The sequence below is a fragment of the Amblyomma americanum genome, chromosome 8 (genome assembly GCF_052857255.1).
Source record: "Amblyomma americanum isolate KBUSLIRL-KWMA chromosome 8, ASM5285725v1, whole genome shotgun sequence".
Classification (NCBI taxonomy): Eukaryota; Metazoa; Arthropoda; class Arachnida; order Ixodida; family Ixodidae; genus Amblyomma; species Amblyomma americanum.
In genome coordinates, this window is record NC_135504.1 from 94,694,139 (window position 1) to 94,706,333 (window position 12,195).

General features: G+C 43.8%; 1 long non-coding RNA gene across 1 annotated transcript in view; it reads right to left on the minus strand.

The window, feature by feature from the left end:
• Window positions 1-881: 881 nt before the first annotated feature.
• LOC144100556 (uncharacterized) overlaps window positions 882-12,195 on the minus strand; it is a 29,179-nt gene continuing 17,865 nt past the window's right edge. Inside the window, exons 3-6 of the long non-coding RNA XR_013307728.1 lie at window positions 7,677-7,822; window positions 5,259-5,365; window positions 4,179-4,265; window positions 882-1,059 (exon numbers count right to left, since the gene is read on the minus strand). This is a non-coding gene — a long non-coding RNA (uncharacterized LOC144100556). The remainder of the gene's footprint in view (window positions 1,060-4,178; window positions 4,266-5,258; window positions 5,366-7,676; window positions 7,823-12,195) is intronic.

Below are 12,195 nucleotides of genomic sequence, written 5' to 3' on the forward strand. Positions count from 1 at the left end.
TACAGCACGCGAGCTTGATCTGCATTTCGTCGGTTTTAAAATACAAGTATTGAGACCTAGAATAATGTCACTGGCTATATGTTACGTCAGTGTGCAAACACGGGAAAGGAAGCCTGGAAAGGGTCCCTGTCGATTTTGGTTGGGGTTCTTGGTGGCCGCCGATCGGACAGGCTGAACTGGGTCGGGATTGTCTGTCAACTGCTGGCAGAAGCAGTGCTATGATCCCGATTTGAGGACGCGACGTTTTGGGTTTTGGCTCATAGGTAGTAAGCTATGCCGACAAGAGATATTTTATTCCGTCTATTGTCACGAAAAAAGTGGATTATAAATCCTTCTCCAAAGTCTTTGAAGAGCCTGTCTCTTCTTCAAAGATGCGCACTAGCCCTCCAGAAAGTACAGGTTAGTCACGAATTCACTCATGCGCATCGTTTCCGGTAGTTATGGCTAGAGTTTTGACTTCCAGAGCTTCAGCTCATCGCCAGGAGTAGGAAACTACCACAATCATTGTCCACCTAATGTCGACGTCAGTGCCAATTCTTCCCATAGCAGCTGGAGGAAAGCCAGCTACAGCGTCGTGCCATTGGGATGGCAATGGTATCAAGCAGAAAACACTTCATGCCTGAATGAGATTCGAACCACTGAGTGCGAAAACAGGGCCACACCGCTTTCCGGCGTTTTCAGACATTCGCCCACTTCTGGTCTCCCTGGTCCTGCTTGCATTCAGAGGAAATATTCATCTTTAGCCATCAGCTCTCCTTGATTCAACAGGGTGTGCTGATGTGTTTGAAACAGGAACTGCCCGGAGTTTCCTACCCCGGTCTTGGACGCTGTGGAGACATCATCACACAGTTGTGACGGCTGAGGCATTAACTTTAAGAACCGACAAAACAAGCTTGCTTTATTTGTATAAGTTATGTTGTCCCAGGGAACGTGAAGGAGGTTTGAACACTTGCTTGAAGTTTGATATATTGCCACAAGACTTTTCGTACACCTTCAAACAATTTTTCGGTCTTCCGTTCTGCAGCGATTGAGGAGTGGCAAGTACCCGGCATCCATTTTCTGAAGAAAAAAAAAACGTATGCGCCAACCCTATTGTAAAACAATCCGATGTTGATTTCATTACAGTATACGAGCGCAGCGAGTGCAATTGTAGTCTACTAGGCGTGTGCAAGTAGTAATAACAATATTACTCATGTTTATTTCAGCCCAGTGTGGCACAAAGCGTGAGGGAGCGCAGTAGAAAAGCTGTAGTAATAACGCCTTCAAAAGTCCGCTGGACCCCGCAGAATTGCAACGGCAGCTTCACATTATCAGTGCAATATTAAAACAATCCCAAAAATTATATTCTAAAATCAACAAGAATTTGCAGCAGACAACATGAGGTTCCCCACAAGGGTGGAAAAATATTCTGAAATTTTTTTTTCAGCAAAAATCGTGACCCTTATAATGCGTGGGTCAAATGCACATAAAGTGCCGGTGCCCCGAAAGTAAAACGGATCATTAGCCAACCTTGCCTGCGCAGTTGATAATGTGAGGATAATTATACCAGTACTCGTCGGAAAGATTAACTGCATGCGCCCATGATGTATTCAATCAATCTGCCGCTGCAGCTCACGGCAATCGGAGTTTGTGCACTCGTGCTCCGTTTTAATTTGGAGTACCTATGTCAGCGACGTAACCCCGTAATTCAGTAAGGAGGACAGACTCTTGTAAAATTTTTGATCTCTGATATCCAATGGGTACAATAAATGGAATCCATAATTTGAGTATTTGTTTTCCTCATAATCTCACGCATACCATTTTCGCTTACTAGTGCTCAATTTTTTTTCCTTGTCTATCGACGGGTATTCAATTTAAATAAAAGTTGCTTTCATTTTATTTCCCCACCGCACCAAACAGTGTACACCCACATATTAGTAAAGAGATAAGCGAAACTAATCTCCCCACATACAACATTTCCTGTAGCTAAGAAACCAACGTGTGTGGCTATGAGCTAAGTTGGAAAGAAACTTCTGTCGCAAAAAGCTGAGATTTTTGAAATTTAATCAGGGCTGACAATTTGTTTTTCATCTTTTCAGTTAACATATATTTTTTATAGGTTTGCCAAACGCATAATGTTTTTTACGCTTTCGTTTAAAATGTGTGGCATTGAAGAGGGCCTGATCCGTTGTGATCACTGCCAATTCTTGTATTGCGCTCAGAAATTCTGTCTCTTATTGAGATGTCTCGGTTCTCATTCCATATATTTTTCGTGGGAGGCATGGTTACAAGATAGTACATGTATAGTTGCAGGCTGCGCTCACATTCAAAAGAAAACTTCAAAGAAATTAGCCCATAATATCATTTTAGATTTGTGGCAGCTGCCAAAAGCAACATCTGCAGGCATGACAACTGGCTAAGCCCTTGTCTTTTGGATGCAGCATTAAAGAAAATTTAAAGAGAAAGAACTGTAGAAGGAATTAGAGACCACCCGTGAAGCTTTCTGTGCGTGTATTTTGTAAAGTTTGATCCTGTTTAATCCTAGAATATCTGAAACGCGTTCCAGAGAATTTTAAATCGTTGTCCTCAAAAGCTGCCTTTTGAGTTGTACCTTTCCTAAAGCAATATATGCTGTACCGCTTTGAATTTCTTGCTTAAACACAGCAGTGACTTCAACAAAACTCACTGAATTGCAGAGTTTAACGATAATTGCTTTCTATTAGTTAGTCAAAAAGGGGCAAGATTGCCAACAGTTATGAAAAAGTTATCATTCTCACTCCAAACATGCGTGATAGGTGCGCGCTTCTCACAGTCTGAAACTTTTGCACACAAGCCATTTTAGGCAAATAGTTGCAAACATTTTTAGATAAAAAATACCCAAGTAAATTGACAATTCTTCTTCGTCTAATTTGAAGATTCTTTGTAAGAATTAATTCAGCGAAATTATTGTGTCATATTTTATCGCGCACAATTAACCGATAAAATTATTGCTCAAACGTACTTCGTTACGAGTTACAAAGTTTCTCCCGATTTAGACGGTAGAGGACCAAAAATGTTAGCCTTGTTAGTGCAGGAAGAAGGTTTTGTGCAGAAATATGCAACGTTCGTGGTTTTGTTGTAATTCTAAATTATTGCCGAGCTTTGAAAATGCGCTTTGGTTTAATCTTTTTGGTGTAAGTTGTCGAAAAATTCATTTCACAGTTAATTTTCTGCGCAATAAACAGTGCAACAATACACTGAAGCTATGTCTTTTTATTGCGTAGAAATCAAACAAACTATTTCATTCCATTACTTTGGTATGATTGGCTTTGCGGTTGTCAGAATATCATATTTATGCTTTCACAGCAGATTCGCACCATCTCTATAACTGAGCGCCACCCTCGCTCTGCTGTATTAAAATTTCATTGTAAACCAAAGTGCAACCGTGTATATTAGCTTATAGCAACAAATAGGAAAAAATACAGGCAATTTTTTTTTCAGGAGAAAACTACACCACGCAATGCATTTTCTCCGCGCAGCCGACCTTTCATATCACTTTTTGTTCTGCAAATTCAATTTCCTATGAGCGAACTTCTCAATATAAGATTACATATTCTTTTTATTTCACATGTATCACGAAACTCAAAACTGAGAAGAATCATTTCCTATCAGTGTTGCATAACCAATGAACCCGCACTTTATTTACCAGGCACGCGACAAAGAGCTCTATGCTATGATGGCAGTTTTGTCGAATTAGATTTTCTTCGACAAATTTACGGCCTGGGTAAATTTAGCCAGCACGACGCTTGCAATAAGTGTACCTTAAGATGTGCATAAATTCACTTTTTGGCGCATGACATTTGCGTTTGAAATACACATTTGTCAATAGCATAAAGATATTACTAGAGCTTTCATTATCTTCCATTTATCAGTTCCATCGAGAGAGTTAAAACCAAAATGGAAATAAATCTCTTTGACAATATTTGGAATATGGACTGATGCCAGTTTCTTTGTTCTGTCTGCCGCATGGTTTGAGGAGAACTGCAGAGTCCGGAAAGCAGCGGAGAGCCATTAGATGGGGGTCCTGGCTAATCACGGTGATGTAATGCGGACTGCAATATTTCTGGACACATGCGTCTGTGAGACTACTTATTCCATCATCTAAATTTTGCCATTCCGCACTTCTGTAATTCAGTACATTACACAGGATTAACACATACCTAAATATTCGTGTGGTACACGAAGAATTGAGCAGGTTTTGTAGTCAGAGTAAATCAATGTAAAATTTATTCCGATGTCTTTCTTGCCTGCAAAAAAAAAATGTTTATACTACTTTCAGTATGCACTACGACAATAATTGCATGAAACAACCGATTCACGAGATTTTAAAGCATTTATGTTTTAAGGCTTAAAAGTGGTTTGAAAGGATTTTTCTTAAAAGGAAAGGGTTCGTCAAGGCTGAAGCCATGTCGTTCGCACCGAAAATTAAAATATGTTTAGCATTAGACCCCTGTCGATCATTCTTTGGCTGTCACGCAGCAATGAACCGAAATGAAATATGAAAGGAAAACTGAGCATAAATGTTCTTTGGGACACTCAAACAAAATACATAAAAACCTAGCTAATGTCACTATCCTAGACAAGTCTTTACAAAAGACTTCTCCATAATTCAACTCCATAATGCATCATGCACAGCCTAAGGAATCAAGGTGAATCTAGACTAAAAGGAAGTGGAAACCAGACGAAAACGCAAGAAAGAATAATAAATATTAATATACTTTTACACATTCTGTGATCATCATAGTCGGATAATTTCACACCAGCCGCTCCCGAAGAACAGTTCACTCACGCGGACTACATCAGTCTCGGTATATATAACAGTTCCTGCGAGCATATCTTCTTGCTGCGTTATCTTCGTAAAAGATTTTGCACCCTCTCTTTTCAAAAGGCGATCCAAATTAAAACACATGTTTGCACTTTTCAACGAAATTTATCATTATTTCTCTCGCGAACAAGCGATACAGTAGCTAGCACTGCCTCGCAGCATGGATGCCTACACCTGCACACATTACTGACGATTGGTTTAAGTGGCATGGCAAAATAAATTTTTGCCAGATACCCGATTTCCTTAAATCTCGGCTGCAGTATCCAATGATGTCAAAAATGAGCTTGGTTTCGTAGGATTAAACATTCCTCTATTTAAACACCCTGCACTCAAATAAAGCATGGTATACTGCTGACGTTCAATAAATATATTGAACTGGATCGCAAGGCTGTGTAAAATACTAAATAAATATTACCTTTTTTCGAAATGGTAACTCCGTTGTAGAGAGCATGATTTCTTTTATGTTGTCTTCTTAATTCAGCTGATGCAAAGAAGGTTCCAAAAAACCACGCAGGCTTTTTCCTGTTTAAATAAGTGTGTGTTACTTAAGGGAAACCTAATTCATGAAAAGAGGAAATGTTTCAAAGGCAAATATTTTCAATTTTCAAGGAGTTGTTATGAACGATGTAGAACAAAATTCTTGAAAGGTAATATACGCAGAAAACGAAGGAAAACAAAAGGAAGTGTTCCCAACCATATACTAGTGTCCGTTTTCGTTTTGAAGGGGATACCCTCTTAGGAGAGAAGGAGTGTTCAAATTTTGTGTTGGTTTTTATTTGGCCCTGCTCTTCTAACGCAGTCAACAATTCCCAATCCCGCGAAGTTCAATTGACTATGCTTTATGACTTAATAAATACTAGCGCTTCAAACTAAGAGCTGCATATCTGAAAGAACAGTGCGTCAACAAGCATACCTAGCGTACGTTAAACTGAACTTCAAATATGTCACGTTTCGACTAAGTACTCGTTATGAAATTACTTTCTATGCCAGAAAAACAAACTCAATTTTCGTAGCGCGGGGAGCTTGGCTCTCTTTCCTGTTCAGCTGTAAATGGCAACTAAATTGGGTATCCCGAATTCTTTTGCAATTATTTTAAACCTAAGAGTCAAATTGCACCAACTAACATTTCAACAGTCGTCGTGCAGGCGAAGCAACATTTCCCTTATTTTAAAGATCCTCACACCTTGGGTATACGCCTTAGGCCCGAGTGGACAAAGAAAAAAAGAGATTAAAACCCCACACAGTATAAAATAACAGGAAACAATTTTCTACATGACTACGCTAGCAAAAATAAATACATCCGTGCTGACTGTGGAGCACCGCTGTAATTGAGAATTATATGCTAAATGGTGATACCCAAAGCAGAAAATGAAATAAACAAGGCTCAGCTTATCCAGCGCCCCAATAAACGTTTTGTATGCGAACTTTCTATAAGCACGCCACAAAACGTCTCGGTCTATAGGTTTACAGACTCTGAATTAAGTGAGTTCTAATCTCGGAACGATTTCTATGGTCAAAAGTCTATACGAAGCAGCATAACGTATCTTGACTTTTTGAAAAACTAACACTAGTGTATTATTTTGCAGTTCAGTACTACAATAGATAATGCAGTTGCATTATATTGTCCAACATTTTATTTTTATGCTTTTAAAATGCATTCGAGTATCGTGCAAACTGTTGGAACACCGTAAATAAATTCGGCGATTTCATAGTCCGCTTTTTCATAGAAAATCTAAGCTGTTTATATCTACATTGTACCCTCAAACAATTCCGATAATGAAGGTTAAGGGGCACAACACATGAATTCAAATACACAAAAAAATTTGTGGTACAGCACGAAAGACATTTCCTTTGATACTGAGGGCGCCCTCTTCGTGTCATGCATCTACAGGCATAGATTCCGAAATGGCTGCGTTTGTAGCATATTTGCGTTGTCGCATTCACTTCACACAGCTAGCTAATCCAGTAAAAAAGAATCCAGAAACACTAGGTGCGGCCTCGTAAAATGAATAAAAAGAGAATTAAACCGCAACAGTAACATGGCAACAATGACGTTTCCCTAGGTCCCTCTGGCTCTGAGGCACCTACCTGTAAGCGCGGCTTTAATTGAAGGGAGAGAAAGAAAACGAACGGAAAGGAAAGAATCTAATGACGGAGGATATGCATAAACTACTAAGCCTTAACGTCGACTGCATGCCGGACCAGTTACGGAACGCTTGTCACGGTCCAAATAAGACGCCTAAACAATTATGTAACGATGAGAAGAACGCTCCGGGGGCACTCGGTTAATTCTTCAATAGCATGCGCGCCCTAATAAAAATGATTTAAAACTTAGAATTCTTAAGGTACGATTTCATAGAGCAAGATTTTATTGGTTTACTACTGTGTACACCACGTGCATAATGAGGATTTCTTTCACAGCAATTCCAAACGTTACCGTTTCGATAATGCGCTTTTGCATAGCTTCAATGATGGCGAACAAAATGTTGTTTGATCACATTTTTACCAAACAAAGCCAAAGTGAATTGCAAACGACGATGAATCAGCTGTTATAAAGTCAGCTCCTTGACGACAGCCATCATTAATACATCCAATTCTGCTCAAAAACCATTGGCGTTGATATTTTATGCGCATTTCGTGGGTGCGTACGGCAATCCTCTCTGCACATATCCCGTTTACATCATTCTCCGTTGCCTGGCCACATCCACTAAACAAATGAAGAACCAAAATCTCATTATATTCAGTACCGCTCTCCTCATTCCAGTTTTATAGCTTAGAAATATTTAGTCAACTTGGTTCCCCTTTAATTTCCGCGAGCTTTTTTATTACTTACTTGCCATTCTTCATGCCGTACTTCGCGTAAACAACTGTAGTTAGAGACACGAATTGAGTTTTATAAATTGCGGTGCTATCTGTCTCACTGTCACTGTAGTTGTAGTTCACCCCGTAGAGCCGAAGGGAGACCAATGTTTTACACGCCTGAAATCAATATCACACCAAATGGTAACGTTAAAAGCAGTCATAATAATTACGTCCTCTTTGTATACGCTTCCCATATTTGAGCGAAAAACATGCGATTGTTCTTGGGTAAAACAACAAACAAACAGCACAGAACCATTCCATTGTCTACAGCATCCCTTTGAAATGTGGGAAGAGCTATGTAGGACAAAGCGCTAAACAGTGTTTGAACGACCGCCTCCGAGGACATTGCAATAATGTGTCTGAATGGTGAGGAGGGTTTCTGGACTCACAGTGTAGGAAATGTAAGAAAAACGGTAAGATGAAAATGATAGCGATTCAGATGAAGAGTTTGTGCGTCAGCCTGCTTACCAAGAATTCTCTGTTACCGCCCAAAACCCTTGCCAACTCCTCGATAGATGATAGAGGCTGAAATGATAGACCGGTTGGGTTGGTCATGCGCGGCCAAGCAACCTATTGCTGTTACTAGTAAGGAACTGCTATATTTGAGGCAACACAAGAATATGTCCCCTACTGCGCATGTGTGATAATTGCCTGGTTTTTCAGCTCTAAATTCTAATCCGAGATTCGAAATAAACTGTTTCTAGTTATCGCTCGTGTGTTCCATGTGTCTTCCTTGTACCCTCGTCCTTATCTGCTGCGTACATTTCCATCATGAATCACCAACATGGCCAGACTGCCACCTTAGCACAGAACGCAATGGTTTGGTATGCCATGAAGGCTGCAAAAGCAATTTTTTGGCTCTGGGAGGAAATTGAAGCCTTACTGCGCAGCCGAAATTCGGTGCATGCTATTTACGAGAACGTTCGCGTTCTGTGTGATGCCTGCACTCGGTAACGACCCCCCTGTCTTGTATATTATTCCGAAGTACTCAGCAATTGCATCCATCCCAGCCCATAACGCGACGTTAAGCCCGACAAACGCGACGTTAAACCCAAAATACCAAATACTTCGCAACCTGCAAAATAGCAGGTGAAACCTCGGTGGTGTGATGATACTCACGGTGAAGAATGAAATCAGCCACCTCTTTCTAGTTTGCTCTGATTTTTCAGCGCAGTGCACTCAGGTATAAGGGCCTATTGGGCAAGTTGGTATGGACTCATTGCTATGGAACAGCGCGCAGCGGCGACAGACAAAAATACAGAGGATACTGTGATGACCCCCATAATGCGCAGGTCCACACGGGACGGAGAGTCAAAGAGACACCGTATGGCTCAGTTTAAACAAACAGGTATATTCAATAATTACACGTGATTAAGGTTATACATCAGAGGCTGGGGCGTCCGAGCTTACGTGCCGACGACTTCATGGGGGCGATGGAGTGGCTCCGGAGTTGGGCTCGAGCGTTTGCTGGCAGAAGCTGCACGCCGTCGGGCTTCGGCGCTGAAGGCCCTCTTGGCGAACGATGTCGTCCTCAGCTCCGACTCGACTGCATCCGTTTACATGTGCTTTTAAGCACTTGATTAACAAAGGACTAAGGGCGGTCATTTCCAGTGGCCCGCCCAAAGCATCAATTCTCCAATCCAAAATAACATGCGAGATGGGGACCACCCCTTGGGTTGGGCTTAGCCTCGAACCCAGAGTCTGTTAACAATACAAACTAAATAAACAACAAAAACGCCACCACTCTCTCTCAAGTGAGAGTATACACAGGCTCTCTCTTCGGAGCTAATTCACTAGCGCCTGTCTTTCCACATTCTTGGCGAGTACTGCCTGTCCGCCATGACAGGTGTCCGTCACGGCCCTTCTGGGAATGCGCTTTTGTTCACGAGGCACGGCGGGAAGCTGTGGGTGCCTTCCCGGCGATAGCCCACGTCGAAAGGGGAAGGAGGGAAAGAATGTTGTCTTCGCGGTAGCGCATAGCGTCGGCTGTGGTACGGCGCGCTCTGGCCCGCTGACAGCTCCCTTGTCCTGGAATGTGCCCGGAAATTGGGGAGGATAAAGCCTGTTTCCCCGCGGCGGCGGCGGCGGGTCCGGTTGTTCTGGTCGTCACTCAAAGAGCATGGCTGGGTAAATGATGATGCCGCTGTCATCTGGGTCTCCGTCTACGCCGCGCCGTGGAACGTGGAACCTCGCAGCACACAAGGAATGTCACACTCGCTCACCCTCCAGAAGAATGTTCTCCGAACATTTGAGTCCCTGCAGCTCCCCTTGTCTTTCTGAATCGCCTCGCACAGTGCGTCCGACAAAACACTTTTCGCTGCACTCAACACCACTGCACAACACCAATGCCTCCGCTGTCATAACTGGCGTCTCCAGGGGCAGCACTGATCTTCTTTTACAGATAAACATGAAACTCAGCACCCAAGCCTCTCCTTTCTAGTCCAAACTGGACGAAATAAATTTACCACAGTTACAAAGGAGCTCCCACTTCTAGCACGATCACGGCACAGACAAAAATATAGATAACGAAAGGAAGTAGGACAGGTTCTGCATGCGCTCCGCATGCTCTCCTGTGAAGGTGTTACTTAATGACAGAAAGGTTTAACTATTAACTCCGATAACTTAACACATACGCATAGAGCAATGTTATGAGCTGCGGCATTACACAATTATAACCAGTTCACAACTCCGCTCTGTTTACGCCATTAGTCCGACTTAGCTTTCCGATTTCGCAGCGGATATCGGCCTTCATGAGTCATACTAAGTAAGTCTGTGCCCCTTTGTCTGCTTTGGGACTCGCGAGGGCTCGTGGCAGGAGCCTCTCCTGGCGTTATCTGCGCGGCAACCTCGCGCGCTTCTTCTTCTAGCAATGCATGAAGTAAATCCGGTGGCATTCCGGCCGTCACCTCGGGCGCCTGCCGAACAAATGCAGGAGAGGGCGTTTCTTGCGAACTATCTGCGCGCTCCGCTTCACTTCTGTCCCCATCAAAATCCGCGCTTTCCCTTTCCTCATTTCGTGAATACTGAACCGGTGCCGACTTGAGGCGATTTGCGTGTATCCTTATCAAACGCCGGTTCACGTCTCGGACTCTGAAGTTTACCGGAGAAAGCTTCTCGACAACCTCGCACGGTCCTCTCCACTTCGTCTGGAACTTACGAGCTAGCCCAATCTGCCTTTGGCAGTTTTCAATGTACACGCTGTCCCCCACATCAAACGGCGCGTCTCTAGCACTGCGATCGTGCACCTCCTTCCTGCGCTTCGCCGCTTTCTTTAAGGACTCCTTTGCGATGTCCCTCGCCACTTGCAAGCGCGATTCTAGCTCAACCTTATAGTCGTCCAGTGAAGCGTATGGGACACGACGGGGGCCCTCTGGCACTTCACTAGGCTGGTCCGGGTCTCGGCCGTAGAGAAGAAAGAATGGCGATTCGCCCGTGCTCTCGTGTGCTGCGGAATTGTAGGCAAACATTGCATACGGGAGCCACAAGTCCCAGTCCCGCTGGTCGCGCGAAACAAAATGCGACAGGAACCCGGCCACGGTTTGGTTCAGTCGCTCCACCGCGCCGTTGCAAGCCGGATGGTACGGTGTTGTCTGCTTCTTAGCGATCTTAAGCAGCTCGCAAACTCTCCTCATTAGCTGCGACACGAAGTTTGTTCCCCGATCTGTCAAGAGTTGCCTCGGGGGTCCATGTCGGAGCACGATCTGTTCGACAAATGCTCTTGCAACCGTGTCTGCCTTCTGATCTGGGAGTGCTACCGCTTCCGTGTATTTTGAAAGGTGATCGACAAATACTAAAATGTACTTGTTTCCGGAAGTGGTCGTGGGCAAGGGGCCCATTATGTCCATACCTGTCCGCTCGAAGGGAGCCGAAACCTCAGGGAACGGCTGAATTGGAGCTGGTCTTCGTCCCTTGGGTGTTTTTCTTTCGAGACAGGAATGACACTTCGCACAGTAGTCTCTAACATCCTGTCGCATGCCACTCCAATAGTACAAACGCTCCACACGCCTGCGTGTCTTCGCTACGCCAAAATGACCGGCGCATGGCGCATCGTGAAACGCGCGAAGAACCCTTTCTGTCCACGACCGAGGTATGACGACTCTCTCCCAAGCGGTTTTCTCTGGTCTCTCTTTCCTGGTTGGCCTCGTGCGCCGACACAGGGTGCCGTCTTTGCCAATGAAATAACCTAGCTGTTCGGGGTGAGACGGTGCGCCCTCTAAGCTTTCGATTATTCGCTTCAGGTCAGGATCTTTGCACTGCTCTGTGCGTAATTCGGCGGGGTCGACTACGGGGACAAACTCATCTATAGCTGCCACGGCAGCTGTGCGGCTGAGTGCATCAGCATTCAGATGTGTCTTTCCTGACTTGTGCTCAACTTCAAAGCAGTATTCCTGCAGGTGTAGATTCCATCTAGCGAGTCGCGAGCTAGGGTCCCTGACACTCATCACCCATTTCAGAGGATGGCAGTCTGTGACTAGCTTGAATTTGCGGCC